Genomic DNA, 15790 nt, shown 5'->3' on the forward strand with positions numbered 1-15790 from the left:
TATATATTTTATGGCCATGACAACCCTTTTATCGGTTACCTCAGTTGATAACACCAAGTGTGGACAGGGTTTCCTGCTCAATGTCATTCTGCAAAGTCTAGTCAGCTTTTCTGGTATACCGAGCTCAGACATGGCGGCATAAAGGCGACAGTGGGCTTGCCAGGCCTGAACCCGCACTGATATGGTCCAATCAGTGCTTCAGCATGGGGTTTCAGTCTTTCACACAATTCGCTCGTTAGGTCCTTGTATGCAACTGGAAGAAGACTAATTCCGCGGTAGTTGGTGCGCACCGTGGCATCACCCTTCTTCAGGATGGGACAGATCATGCTGAGGTTCCAATCTTCGGGCATGCTCTCCGTGAGCCATATCTTACTGATTAGTTGGTGCATGCTCCCTACCAACATATCACCAGCTGCCTTAAACAATTCTGCCGGCAGGCCGTCAGCACTTGCAGACTTGTTGTTTTTAAGCCGTTGGATTGCATCCTTGACTTTGCCACTTCAATATCAGTGCCATAGATTGGGGTTCGTGGATCATAATCTTCAGAGTCTGTGCTTGAGCCAGATAAAAGACTCAAGAAGTGATCCCTCCATAACCTCAGCACGACCTCTGCTTCTGTGACAAGATTTCCATCCCTGCACGCCACTGCACCAGTCTTAAGTCCTTGGGTCAGACGCTTGACCCTCTGGTAGAAGTTACGTGCTTCATTTCTGCTTCTGCTGTTCTCTGTGCTCTCACACTCTCGCCTTTCCTGCTCTTTCTTCTTGCGTCTGAAAAGGCGTTTTTCGTCTCTTCTTCTCGACCTGTAGACATCCACAATAGCTCGTGTCGCCCCAGCCTGTAGTGTTCTTCCGTATGCAGCGTCCTTTGCAGCTTTGGCGTCATGATACTCCTGGTCGTACCATGGATTCCTTGTTAGAGGACGCTGGAATCCAAGCACTTCTTCTGCCGAAGCTCGCAGGGAGTGAGATATGAGAGCCCACATATCGCTTATGTCTTCAGGTATTGAAGGTGCTCGGCTTAATAGCCCCGAGACGTGAGTGGAGAATGCAATCTTCGCCTGTTGTGTTGCAGCTGCAATAAGATAATGGTCGGAGTCGATGTTGGGACCCCGACAGGATCGCACGTCAAGTATATTAGATGCGTGCCTTGAATCGATCACAACTTGATCGATCCGATTTCTGGTCAGTCGATCGGGAGAAAGCCAAGATGCTTTATGGATGTCCAAATGACGGAACCCAGTACTACGAACTACCATATTATGCGCAGCTGCAAAGCCTATTAATCTGAGGCCATTGCTCGAGGTGGTCTTATGTAGACTAAATCGCCCGACGGTGGCACCAAATATGTCTTCTCATCCTACCTTGGCATTAAAATGCCCGAGGAGAATTTTAATGTCATGGGAAGGACAGCGGCCATAAGCTCGGTCGAGCTCCGCATAGAAAGCGTCCTTGGTAGCATTATTTGGGGCATGTGCGCATATCAGGCTGATGTTAAAGAATTTGGCAGTAATTCGGATCCTTGCAATTCTCTCGTTTGTTGGCCGAAAGTGAGAGTCTCGGCGCCGCAGCCTGGCACCTACAACGAAACCGCAACCAAATTCATGCCGTTCTGGATGGCAGCTGTAGTAAATGTCACAGTTCTTCTTCTTAATGCAGCCTTGTCCTATCCATCGCATATTCTGGATAGCAGTGATGTCAGCCCTACATTTGTTGAGGGTATCTGCTAGTTGTTGAGCAGCACCAGGTCTGTACAATGTTCGTACGTTCCAGGTGCATACTCTCAAATCATTGTCCTTTTTACGCTTGCTATGGTCGTCAACGTTAGATAGGTTCCTTTCCGAAGCTTCTCTTGCTTCCTTCACTGAAATTTCTTCTTCAAAAAAGAAAATTTTCTTCCTTCACTGAACTTGACAATAGCTGTATAGCTTATTTGGCTGCATGTCCAAGCTGAAGTCTTTATTGATAATATTTTCTCTTCATTAATATCATCTTTTCTTCATGTTTTAATATTTTTGAACTAAATATTCCTATTCCTGTCAACTGGATTCCCATTTCTTAAAAATACATACTTCAATATATTCAATATATATTTTAGTTAAATTTATAACGAATAAAGAAAAGAAAAAGATAAAAAATTTATAAAGAATACTGAGGAAAGGCCTCATTTTCTTTTTCTTCTCTAATAAGTTTATTTATTTCTTCTGTTCGTTTATTCGTTATTCCAATGATTTCATTAAATTCATTATTGTCTATTACGTTTTTTTTTTTATTCAGTTGGGTTTCTAAATCATTTTCATCTTCTCTTAATGTACCAAATAAATATTTGTGTGCGCTTCACCCCACAATGTCTACTAGACCTCGTTTTTGTCTGTTTAAAGAGATAATTCATTTTATATCATGTTTTAATTGTTAAAGTGCTAAGTGGTACAGACCTATATAAATTTTTATATCTTAAAATTCTTGGTATGTATTAAATATATTAGTTTGACTTGTTTCTAGCATATGGTGTCATAATTAGATGGTATTTTTATAATTCCTAGTAGGTAGGGGCATTTTTTGAATAATAGGAAGGCAGCCATTTATTCAATAGTAGGTAGCCATTGTTAAAAGTATTGGGGACAATGCTAATTTGTTAAGCCGTTATCAAATTATTATTTTATTTATTTGTGTTTATAAAATGTAAGTGCTACTTGATAAAAGTGCTTTTGAAAGGTAATATTACAACAACCTTGGGGTTGAGAGTTGAGCCGCACATTCAGCAGCAAAAAGGGGAGAAAAAATTATTAAATTGAGAGTTCCGTAAGAATTAAGGTCCTCCCGTAAGGTCCTCGCGGGTGGGTGAGAACCGAAGGGCACCACCGCCGGCCAGCGCTGTCCAAAAATCCATCGTGCCCTCAGCGCAATGGAATTTTGACAATGTAAAGCATTATTTTTAATTTTAATGTGTGTCCAATCAAATGATATTCTGCATTGCGCCTCGCGCACTTTTCAGCCTTGAGATGAGTGGTAGTCACTCAAAGCTTGGACTTTGGAGCAGCGTTGGCGGCTAATTGTCAAGAGGCAAAATCGAGGCTCACAGTTTGGCAGGAGTCGCCCACTGTTCCGATGGAGCCGGATGAGGTGACTTTACGCTTTAGTGTCGGTCCTGCATCGTACCGAATCGTCATTGAGTTGGAATTTCCTGGGATGAGCACGTAGCCTAGAGATTCGTAAAACTTGATCAATGACATTTTATAGCAGCCAAGTTCTTGGGCCAGAAGTGAGACTGTTACCACGATCAGCTTGCCAAGTTGTTTTCCGCGGTAGGTATCGTTGACCACATCCTCGAGGCGGCCACGCACAGCAGGAGTTATGGATAAATTTGCGTTCAATCACCAAGGATGCTGCTCCGATAATCTCATTCTTTCGTGTATCCTCAATAACGGTTACAAAGTAATCCCCACTGGCTTTCATCTGCGAGAAGCGGGTTAAAAACTGTGTACGACTGACATTGCCCACATGCGTGAATTGGGAGAGTAGTTGCAGGAATCCACGGTCGTAGTCCGTATCCTTTAGGGGTCTCACCTTCATCCGTGACTCCCCGGGATTAGCTGCCGAAATGAAAGACTTAAACTTGGCTTAAACAAGCTTTTTCAGCAGGCTGGGATCATACAGATACGTCTCCTCCATGATTTTATCAAAGCTAGATAGCAATAATGAAGCACCAGGAAGCACTATCACTACTATCACTACAAGTAATGCCAAAACTTAGGCGGAAGTTTTCCCGCAGTTTTATCACCAAAGTTTCGTATTCGACTGAGAGGAAAACACAAGCCGCGCCACTCGTGCAAGCCCCAGCAAGCTGAGTGCTAATTGGCAGTCGTGAGCGGCGAATGCAATTTTAAAGGTGAAATGACCCTGAAGATGGTGCCGAGTGAATGTAAACATTTGAACAGCTGATTAGGAAGAGGATTATCAGAATCAGAATGAGATTATCAGTCTCAAGATCAGAATCAGAACATTCAATATCTCAGGAATAACAAGGGAAATTGGGTTTTTTAATTTTTTTAAATTAAGTTTTATGTTTTATTATTTGTGACCCTTATAAGTCTCTTTCCAATTATTTTCGTCTTTATGCCCTTGCAGAGGGTATTAAAATATAAAATAAATAAAAAGAAATAAATATATTTCTTTTATAGAAATAGCTCTATAAGAGATAGAGCTATAGGATTTGGCATGGAGACTCCTACAATGCATTGCAATGACTAAGTTTGTTTGTTCCCAGTTCAAGTTTGTTTAAAATTTTTGCCACGCCCTCTCCCGCGGGTAGTCTTCCAAAAGCTTTTAATGGCAAACTATTTGTACAGTTAATTTATTTTTGGACAACTTTTAATTAATTTCGAAAAAAAAAAATTCAGCCCAATATGCAGATTTTTAGAGGAGATACAGGAATCTATGTATACCATTTACCATACAAATGTGTTAAAAATTTGAACACGCTGATATCATAGATCAAATATAATATGATTTTTATTTTTTAGCTCAGAAAATAATGATTATTTTGTGATTTTTAAAATAAAACTCATAATGATTACGGTCCCTGATCATATGGTATCTACGCAGATCAAGATATTTATTTTGCCCAATATTTTGCCACGCCAAATAAAAAAAGTTTTTGAAAAATTTGTTATGCCCAGCTATTCAAATGCGTATTCTTCGGACAATTTTTAGAGTTATAGACTTTTTATTCTGCTTCATACTGAATAGCTTTAGTGTATTTTCTCCCGAGCACAAAAGTATGCAACAAAAATTTTCTTGCTAAGAGTCCATACCTTTAAACTTTAGTTAAAGTGTGATTAGAAGAAAGGGGTACCGGGTACAATATATTCGGGTATAATAGCTTTAACTTATTACAGTTAGAGAGTTGAGATTTTCTTTAGATTTTGTTTTTGATCAATTGATTTGAAAAACAATATAGGTATATTCATTAAACTCATTAAAACTATTGTTATTCGGCACGTGCATACAAAAATATATAAAATACAGACAAGTTTCGTGTAAGAATAGTTTTTAATATGTAGTTTTATATACCTATTGTTGCAGCCCAGGATGTGCAGTGAAAGAATACAAGGGTTTATGGCACGCTTTTAGGATGTTTTAATATTTATTTTATAAAATTGGTGAGCTTCAAAAAATCGTTCTTGTTTGCTTCTACTGAGACTGTGATATTTTGGTTCAATATTTTGAAAATATATCTCTAGTTCTAGTCCGTCCGTCTAGTTCTGGCGTTAATATAATATAATGCTTTACTGTAGCCAAACGCACCCACCCGTCGCGGCCAAAGGTTTTTGGGAAGGCTCTCATCCATAAGACGAAATTTCCAATTGGCAATGGTGGCCGCTCCGGTGGCCACTTTGAGCGACGAGTAATTGTAGGGATGTACTCCTTGACCCTTGGGGAGGCCCATAGCCTAGTGGGTAGTGTAGCTGCACGCTAAGCGTTGGGTCGTTGGTTCGAACCCCACTCATGGCAATCATGACCTCCAAAGTTTTTCGGCTTCATTATGCTTAGTGGTCTCTTTTCCGATGCTACTAAACATGTGAGGTCGAACAACGGTATTCCCAGATATATCCCAGGTGGCAGCCCCACCTCTGGAATAGGTTGCACCTGGCTAATCACCGGATCAACCGAATAACAATTGATTAACGAAACTAATACAAAAAGAGAAGAAACCAACCACTCCCCCAACCCGTTGACGACCATTCGCATATCGAAACGGACACGAATTGGACAATGGAACGTGAGGACTTTAATGGAACCAACCAGACTGGCGCAGTTTGAAGGAGAAATGGAGAAAATGCAGATCGCAATCGCAGGCATCAGTGAGATGAGATGGATAGGCAACGGGACAACAACATCATCAAGCGGCAATCTAGTGATGCACAGCGGGACCAATGATGGAGGCAGGAGCGGAGTCGGGATATATGTGTCCAAACAGTACAAACAAACACTAATTTCCTGGAGCCCAGTATCCGACAGAATCATCATTGCCAGATTCCGATGCAATGCTAGACACATCACCATCGTGCAGTGCTATGCCCCAACAGAAGACGCCAGCGATGACATCAAAGACGACTTCTACAACGCCCTCACATCCTCATTCACTAGGATCGAAAGAGGTGACATAAAAATTCTTATGGGAGACTTCAATGCGAAAATCGGCCCCAACAACAACGGATTGGAAACAACCATGGGCCGACATGGTGTTGGCACACGCAGCAATAATGGTGACAGGCTAATCGACTTATGTCAGACCTTCCAACTGGTTATTGGTGGCACTGTATTCCCCCACAAAGAAATCCATAAATACACATGGACCTCTCCGAATGGACATACTCGCAACCAAATCGACCACATCTGCATAAGTAGGAAATGGAGACGCTCGATAATGGATGTTAGAAATAGGAGAAGTGCGTCTATCGACAGTGACCACGAGCTGATATTCGGAGAGCTTTTAATCAAGCTCAGACGAAATAGCAACACTGTCAACAGGACCACAAGAAGACCGCCTCCCATTAATGTACAACGGCTGAGTGACTCCAACCCATCCACCAGAATGGCCACAAGGTTGCGTGAACAGATGACAGCACAACCGGAGAATCACTCATGGGAACAAACATGCAGTACGAAAGCAGATCATGACTGCAGAGCTCGCGACGAACACAAAGAGCTGTGCAAGATGGTGAAGAAATCAGCACGAAACGACAAAAGGAAATTTCTGGACAGGCTCGCTGTCAACTGACCGGAAGCTGCCATAGACGAACCCAACCAGTGCGGGACACAGATGGAAGACTCCTTATTGATGATGAGGCACAACTCCAGAGATGGCGACAGCACTTTATGGAGATCAGCTGCACAGAACAACCGAGCAGCACGCAAGATAACTTCAGGAGTATTGTACCGAGCAATAACCCCAGAGTATCACCCACGGCACCATCAATTAGAGAAATAAAGGATGCAATCAGGAAATTAAAACGCAACAAAGCGGCTGGAGATGACGGCATACCGGCCGAACTTCTCCAGATTAACACGCAACTAATGGCCGAAACACTGCATCCACATTTCAATAATATATGGGAAAGAGAGCGGATCCCAACATCCTGAAAAAAAGGAATCATCATTAAGCTACCGAAGAAAGGAGACCTCAGTGACTGCAACAACTGGCGAGGCATTACCCGGTTGAACACAAGTTACAAGGTACTAGCCACTCCACTAAACGAACGTCTTCAGGAAAAAATAGAGCCAATAATACGAGATGAACAAGGAGGTTTCAGACCACACAGGGTCTGCGTAGACCAGGCAAACACACTACGCGCAATAACCGAACAAACTGTGGAATGGCGCTCGCCGCTGTACCTCCTTTTCATAGATTTCCAGAAGGCATTCGATTCGGTAGACAGAGCAGCGATATGGAGGGCACTTGCAAGAAAGGGAGTGCCAGTGAAAATCATAAACATAGTGAAAGCTATGTATGATGATGCTGAGCTGGCGGCACTGCACAACGGGAAAATTAGTGCACCCTTCCGGACGAACACAGGCGTCAAGCAAGGATGTCCTCTATCACCACTTCGACGAAATTATGAGAGAAGTATGCATGAACAGACGCGGAATCACCTGGAACTTCACCCGACATCTAGAAGACTTGGATTACGCGGATGACATATGTCTCTTGGCTCACAAATTCGAAGACATTCAAGCCAAATCTAGGGACCTCGAGATCCGAGCCAGCGCAGTAGGCTTAAAGATCAACGCATCAAAAACGAAAGCTATGCGGATCAACAACTCCAACACAAACAACATCACAATCGGAGATAATACCATCGACTTCGTCGACAGCTTCACCTACCTCGGTACTATCATAACATCAAATGGTGGAGTGGAAAGTGATGTGGAGAACCGACTGCGCAAAGCGAGGTCTGCATTTGGAAGACTACACCGAGTATGGAGAAACCAGCAGATAAACAGAAAAACAAAGCTGCGCATATTCAACTTGTGTGTAAAATCCATACTGCTATACGGATCGGAGACGTGGCTGACCACTCAAAGGATATTGATGAAGTTGCAGGCTTACATCAATAAGTGCCTAAGATTAATACTTGGGGTATTCTGGCCAGATAAAATATCCAATGAGGACTTATGGCACTGCACAGGAGAGGTCCCAATCCAGGAGCAAATAAAGAAACGGAAATGGAAATGGATTGGCCACGCTCTGAGGAAGGAACCAGGAAGCATCGTAAGGATGGCTCTGGAATGGAACCCACAAGGAAGCAGAAGAGTGGGTCGCCCAAAGATGACCTGGCGCCGTACAGAACTCCTAGAAATATCCCGGAAGAACATCAGCTGGGACACAATAAAGCAAACAGCGGCAAATAAAGTTAGGTGGAGAGCCCTTGTAGAGGCCCTAAGCTCCCGAGAGGAGTAATAAGGAAAAAAAAAAAAAAAAAAAACTCCTTGACCCATCGTTTCCAGAAAAGATCAGTTACCTCATTGGCCTGGTGCCATCGTTGCATAGCATCCGAATCCTTGGTTACATCTGGCTTGTATTCAATGGCAGACCCTTGTAATTAATGACTAAGAGTGAGGGCATCGTCATCTAGTGAGTCCAAGGATACGAATATCAGGGGACGAGAGTTGACCACGTATTCGGCATTCATCAGTGCGTTTCTTAGGCTTTCATCATTAAAGCTGTAATTAGAAGAGATGCATTTTAGATCAAATTTTATTGATCGTATTGCACGATCGCAATCTCCTCACATGCGTAGAGCGCTAGAGGATTGAAGTTCTATTTAATCTCGTCGTACTTGACGGTTGGGTTGTGGAAGTAGACATTCTTCAGCTTCTCCCTGGCTACTTTTTTAAAATTAGTTCGGTTATCCGAATATATCTCGCTGGGTGTTCCTCGTCGGGCCATAAAGTTTGAGAGGCACATTACGCATGAACTTGTGTCGAGGCTATGCGCTATCTCTATATGTAAGGCATGTGAATATCACACCCCATCTTTTTTCTTGGTTTCGTCACACATTCACGGCAATAGGTCTTATAAAGTCCACTCCAGTATTTTTTTTTTTTTCCGCGGTGTTTCAGAATTTGGAAATGGCTTGTGCATCAATAAGAGCATCAACTAGCATACCTGTATTCATCATAAAGCTTAGAGGCCCAGACGACCGAGGGGCGCTCGAGAAACGATTTGTTAATACATATTAAGGGTGGGGGTAAGGACAAATCATGCGAAAAAAGCCATGTTTTTGTGATTTTTTTCCTGACGACACAGTTTAAATTTATTTATTCAACCAACGGTTTATTAAAGTGAAAAACACAATTTTTTGGGAAAAAATCGGTTAATTTCTCATTGCAAAATCAAAATTATGACAGCGTTACCTCGTAAAATATGTATAGAAATAGTGTTTAAAATTTCAAAAGGATCGGTGCAGTAGTTGTTAAGTTATGAGGGGTACCGACTTTGAAAACGTGAGTTGTGGGAAAAACGCTTTAAAGTTTTAAACAAAAAAAAATCCAGTGTAAAACGTTTATAAGAAAATTTTTGCGACTTACCCAATAAAAAGGCTTGAAAAGTACCGGGTATTATTTCACTTCACCTTGGCTAAAACTATTAATTAGTCTCCTAAAAAAAAGTCTTGAAAATTGTAAAGAGAAACAAATATAATTGGGTCGGGTCAGGTACATGTACAAAAATCTGGCAGGTAGAAAAATACAAATAACTTCGTTTTTGCTTTAATTGACTTAATATTTTGACACAATATTATGCATTCTTCAGATATTATGCATTCAATTTAAAAAATAAAAAAAAAATGAAAAAAAAAGTAATACCTTACCCCCCCCCCCCCTTTAAAATTTCCTTTTAAAGGAAATTTAAAATTCTATATTTTAAATTAGAGGGTCAGGAAAGAGATGTAATACAGTAGAGAGTAGAGACTAGAGGTCTGCAGGAATACATTCTTATTGCCTCAGCCATAGAATACATCCGAATGGAATAGAATGAATAAGTGCAAGAGACACAACGAATTGAATGAGAGGGAGTGAGAGAGTGAGAGAGCATTGTAACTCATGGGCATTCTCTTGCTTTGAAACAGAGTGAGTTGGGGTGGGAAGTAAAAAGAGTGCTTTTGGAATAAGGAACGCAGGCGAATGTCTCGAATGGTTTTTAAGACACTCTATGCATTCATTTATTTTCTTCTGTTGCGCAAAACGCTTCTTAAATACTTTTTTTTTTTTTAATAATGAGGGAATTGACCGAAAGGTGAATTATGATAGAGTGTTTTTTTACTTTTGTTTTTAACTGTTATTATTATTTTCTTAGTGTTTCTTGTTTAGTTTTTCCAAATTAAATTATTTTGCAAATTTTTTTAGCGGCAAAATTGTGCTGGAAAATTATTTATTAATAAATATTGAAAATATTTTTACATTTATATAAGTAAAATACGTAAAATAAAATATACAGCATAGTAATGAATATTTCTGGAAAAAAAACAAAGACTTAATTCACTTTTGAATTATTTGATTATCTTATAATTATTATATATTTTATTATTATTTTATATATTTTATTATTTGAATTATTTTATTTATTATTTTATTATTATTTATTAACAGCGTCTAAAAATACAGGCAAATATGCATAGTTGTATCGTACATTCTAGAATGCATTCGAAACAATTCGAATGCGAACTGTAACTCTAACTCATTCAATTCGGTTTTCATCCCCCGAATGTTGTGCGAGTGAGACCTACACAGACGCACTCACTCATTTATTAATTTTCGTCTCAGCATTCTATCTCACTCAAATCATTTTCGAGGTTGTGCATTTGAATGTCGTTTTTTAGCTATTCATGCAGACCTCTCTACTCTCTACTAGAGACCATTTTAGTTCGAACATAATACCCTAAAAGGGTCATGCAGTGCATATGTCGAACTACAATGGCTAAGGAACACAGGACTAAAGTTTCGAGTCCTTCTATTAGGAAAGTTAAATTTTAAACGTGTTAGTAAATGCTGGCTATCTACATCCCCGTTAATAAGGTTATGCAGAAAAACTACACCGAGCATTGTCCTACGATTTGTTAAGCTAGGTAACTTTATAAGTAAAAGTCTGCTACTGTAGGATGGAAGCTGAAGATTTGCATCCCAGTATAGACCTCTAAGTGCAAATATTAAAAAGTTCTTTTCTGGGGAAGTTCTGGGGACTCCAGACACATGAACCGTACTCTAGTATAGGACGGACCAAAGAAATGAATAATGTTTTGGTTATATAGGGGTCATTAAATTCTTTTGACCACCTTTTGATAAAACCAAGGACTCCTTTAGCCTTATTAACCATTAAGGGGTTATATACCTTTTTTATTTTCAAAAAATCGAAAATTTTTTTATTGCTTTATCTTGAAGAACAACTCCTTGAGAATATTTCCCCAAATTTTCATAGAGATTGGAGCAGTAGAAAAAAAGTTACAGCGCTCCTAACCGCGCGCCTTGTCGCGGCCTTGCACTGAACTTGAAACTTTAAACGCGAATATCTCGAAATGGTGTTTCTTGAAAAATGACTTTGCGGTGACATGGATTGGCGGAAAACTACTGAACCGATTTACTTCAAATTTTTTTTTAAATGTTCGTAATGAAATTCTTCTGTGCTTGAACGATCGACTTTTCACGCACAAACTTTTTTTTCGCCGAAATGAATTTTTTAGTGAAATTTCTAGAGGCCAAAAAGTTCATTTTTAGCATAAAACGTTCCCGTACACATAAAAAGAACAAAAATTTTAAAATCGATCGTTCAAGCACAAGGAATTACACTAAACTAATGAAATTTTTTTACTTTTATGGTTTCAGTTGACCTGTTTGACCTGGGGAACTGTCACCGCAAGGCTCTAAAAAAAAGAAAGCCTCTAAGCGAAACAGCCACCCTTTAAAAACTATTTAATATTTTTCCACCAAATTTTGCACAAACATTGTTAATAAAGTGTACTATCAAAAAATTAAAACATCCGTGTTATTAAATAATTGCTACATACCTAAAAAAAAATCCGAACTTTCCTCTTTTTCTTCGACAAAGAAGGTATATAACCCCTTAAGGAAATATGGTCGGCAAATTTAAGTTTGATGTCTAATAGGATGCCGAGATCATTAACCTGGGTTAATTTTTCTAAGGCAATCCCATTAATAGAATAAGTAGCTTGCAGAGGGCAAGAACGATAAAAAGACATATGTTTGCATTTAAATCCATTAAGTATTAGATCATTAGCTAAACACCATTTTTGAAAGTTATCAAGGTCAGACTAAAGACTGCATTGGGCAGAGATGGATTTGTACTGAAGACAAAGCTTTACATCATCTGCATACATAAGAACTAGAGAGTTCGTTAAAGCAGGGGGCAAGTCGTTTATAAAAAGCGTAAATAATAACGGGCCAAGATGACTTCCTTGAGGGACGCCGGATGTAGCACGGACCAGACGGGACTGTATGTTTTTAAATAAGACTCTTTGTGTCCTTCCATCAAGGTAGCTGGAGATCCACGTTAAGAGGTCTTTACGAAAACCCAGCATATTCAGTTTACTCAACATGAGTGAGTGATTAACTGAATCAAATGCTTTGCTGAAGTCTGTATAAATTACATCGGTTTGATATCCCTTACAAAAGCCATCTATGACAAAGGATGTAAACTCCAATAAGTTTGTGGTGGTGGAGCGACGCTTAATAAAGCCATGCTGACAAGGAGTGATAATCGAAGAGCATAGGTGTTGCAAGTGAGGGGTAATTAATTTTTCAAATAACTTTGAAATTGCCGACAACTTAGAGATGCCTTTGTTTTTGGCCGCCTCGGACTTTTTCCCTTTTTTATGTAGGGGAATTATGAATGATTCCTTCCACTTAAGGGGAAAAATCGAGGTTTCCAAAGATAAGTTGAAAAGTCTTAGAAGAGGTTTGCACAGAGCCCTGGCGCAGTATTTTAGCACACAGCCTGGTACTCCATCGGGGCCTGGCGAATAAATGGGTTTTACCCTTAAAAGACCAGATAATAGGTTGTTCTCAGAACAAAAAAAAGGCAGAAAATAAGATTTGCTGCTTGAATGTTATATGCGTAAGGCTGATCCGTCAAATTAGGCGGAGAATAAGTTGTTCGAAAAAATTCTACGAATAGATCGGCAATGGCCTGATCATAGGTCGCAGAGGAATTTTCAAACGTAAGCAGGTGTGAAAAAGATACGTGTTTACGCTTAGTGTTTACAAAATTATAAAACTGCTTTGAATCCTGAGTAAATTGTATCCGGCAGCGGTCAATATAATTCCTATAACATTCCGCGTGATGCACGGTAAAATTCGACCAAGCTAGTAGGTATCTTGAAAAATCAACACTACTACAGGTTTTTTTGTATTTTAGTAAGAGCCTATTTTTAATATTTTTAGGTTAGTGAGGCACCTTGTATACCAAGGAGGATTTGTTGAAGCGGACGGATATTTCCATGGCACATAGGAGTCAAAAAATTTATTTTAAGTATAGTAAAATTTTTCATAAGTGACGTTAAGATCAGTGCATGCCAGAATATCGGACCAATCGTATGTATCAATAAGGCTATTAAGTTTCTGAAAATCAGCTTTACGGAAGCAGCGAATCTTATTTGCCACGCATTGAGACATCTGATCGATACCAGGAATAGTTTCAATAGAGACCTCCAGCGTGGGGTGATAAGGATCCTCTGGGGTTGAAAGGGGAAAAGCTCTAGAGAGAGCGGTACCATCAGGATCAGATACAAAGCATAAGTCTAAAAGCCGACCTAACGAATTTCTAACATGGTTAATCTGACCTAGGGACATGTCAAACATGCCCGCGGTGAAGTCAAGGTGAGTGATAAGGAACAAAGATGGTGAGTTATCGACGTTGGACCACTTTAATTCTGGGATATTAAAGTCGCCCACCGCTACGAGTTGGTCACGATCCGTCATAAGATTAAAGAAGTGTCGAATAGCGGACAAATGCTGTCAATATGTAGGCGGTTCAGACATATGAACCTATATATAAACATTTAATGTATAAAGATTTCACGGACATAGTGATTTTAACGCAAATAAATTCTATGTCACCAAACTCTTGGGATTTCACCTCTTCAGAAACAAGAGTAGAGTCTACCGAAATGAGGACTCCACCCCCCCCTTCGCTGAGGTCGATCTCGCCCAAAAGTGGTGTACTTACTTGGAAAAACTTCGGAGCTAAAGATCTCCGGCTTTACCCATGTTTCTGTAAAGGCTATAATGTGGGATGCAAAGGAAGAACTATCAGAATATAGTTTAGGGAGTTGGCTAGGGAGCACCCTAGTGTTCTGACAGGTGACGAAACTAGTTTTTTGGGTTAATGGGCAAAGAAGAGGTGGAGGGTTAGTCAGTGGTTCCGATTTTAGGAAGTCTCACTCCCATTGGTTTTTTAACTTTTTTCTTTACGGAACTAGGCTGATGTTCTTGGACGAAAAGATTCTCTGGCCAAAAACTGGAAGAACAAATCGTCTTGAACATCAGCGCGGGCACACGCATCTTGAAAGAAGACGTGCGCCGTGTATAATTATATTTAAATTTAGTTATGTCCTCCACCTTTATATCGGCTTTTGTTTTGGCTCTGACGTATGAAGGGCAAGCCGAGAAACAAATATATGTTTCGATGAAGGAATCACCTGTAAGGGTTTTGGTGTCGCAGGTACGAGAACTGCAGCATCAGTCGGTGCCGGTGGTCAGGACTTTGGAATACCCTCTGACGGGGGTTTTATTTACTAGTGGAATCCCTTCACTTGAAGGGATACCACAGAGGACATTTGCTCAGACAAAAGCTCATTTTCTTTGAGAAATTCGGACGGCGAATTGTTCTCAGTTCTAGCCCTTGGGGTGGCCAGAGATATGAGCGGCTGCGTTATTGACGGCTGAGTAGACTGAGGCGGATCACAAACAGCGGATTTCTTACGCTAAGGAGACTCCGTTAGTAGCTGAAAGCTGCTAAACTGAGTGTCAAGCGCACAGAGTTGGTCATTGACTTTACGAAAACCAGTGATCAACTCTTTAAATCCATTCTTGGTCTGTCTCATGAACGACTTAATTTCGCCTTGGACAGCACGACAATTTTCACAACAATAGTGTATACCAGACCTACGGGAAATGGCATCCGAAACTGAGGCAGTGAACCCTGCACACTTTACATAGCCAGCAATGGATGGTAGGCTGGGATGAGGAAATTGTCTTGTTACGAGACTTCATAGCGCAGACAAGTTTAAATTCCATATTTTTTAATAAATAAAATAAAATTAATATATAAAAAGTTAAAAAACACTATACCTTGATCCACTGTGCCAAATAGGAAGCCGAAGCGGGAGCTTTTGACAGTGCAAAAGAAAAATGCAGAAATAGAGATGGAGATAAGCCGGGGAAGAAGCAGGGCTTAGCTATGCTTGGAATTGAAATTATACAAATTATTAATTCGACTCCAAATATACCACCACACTCGCGAAGCGATTCGGGTTAAGCTTAAGATTCTTAAGATTCTCAATATATTCAATTGATAAAGTGAGTAAACACCGGTTTACAAATAATTATAATAAAACGCAGTGCGCCCAAAAAAAAACACGACCGTTCGCTTAAGAGAAAGAGAGGGAAGTACAACGTATAAGTGAAGGTCTTTGAAAGCTGGCGATCCTGGCTGCTGGCAATGGTGCCATCTGCGGTGCTATTGGAGATGCTGCGTCGTTTTTGTACTTCTGGCA

The 15790-nt window shown here is 40.2% G+C and overlaps 1 protein-coding gene and 1 pseudogene across 1 annotated transcript in view; both read right to left on the reverse strand.

Annotated features, from left to right (window-relative positions):
• colt (carnitine/acylcarnitine carrier protein colt, mitochondrial) overlaps nt 1-15790 on the reverse strand; it is a 76098-nt gene that overhangs the window by 20672 nt on the left and 39636 nt on the right. The gene's annotated exons all lie outside the window — the stretch shown is intronic.
• On the reverse strand, nt 2639-3671 carry LOC108132069 (probable glucosamine 6-phosphate N-acetyltransferase; annotated as a pseudogene).

Source organism: Drosophila bipectinata, chromosome 2L (genome assembly GCF_030179905.1).
Source record: "Drosophila bipectinata strain 14024-0381.07 chromosome 2L, DbipHiC1v2, whole genome shotgun sequence".
NCBI classification, from domain to species: Eukaryota; Metazoa; Arthropoda; class Insecta; order Diptera; family Drosophilidae; genus Drosophila; species Drosophila bipectinata.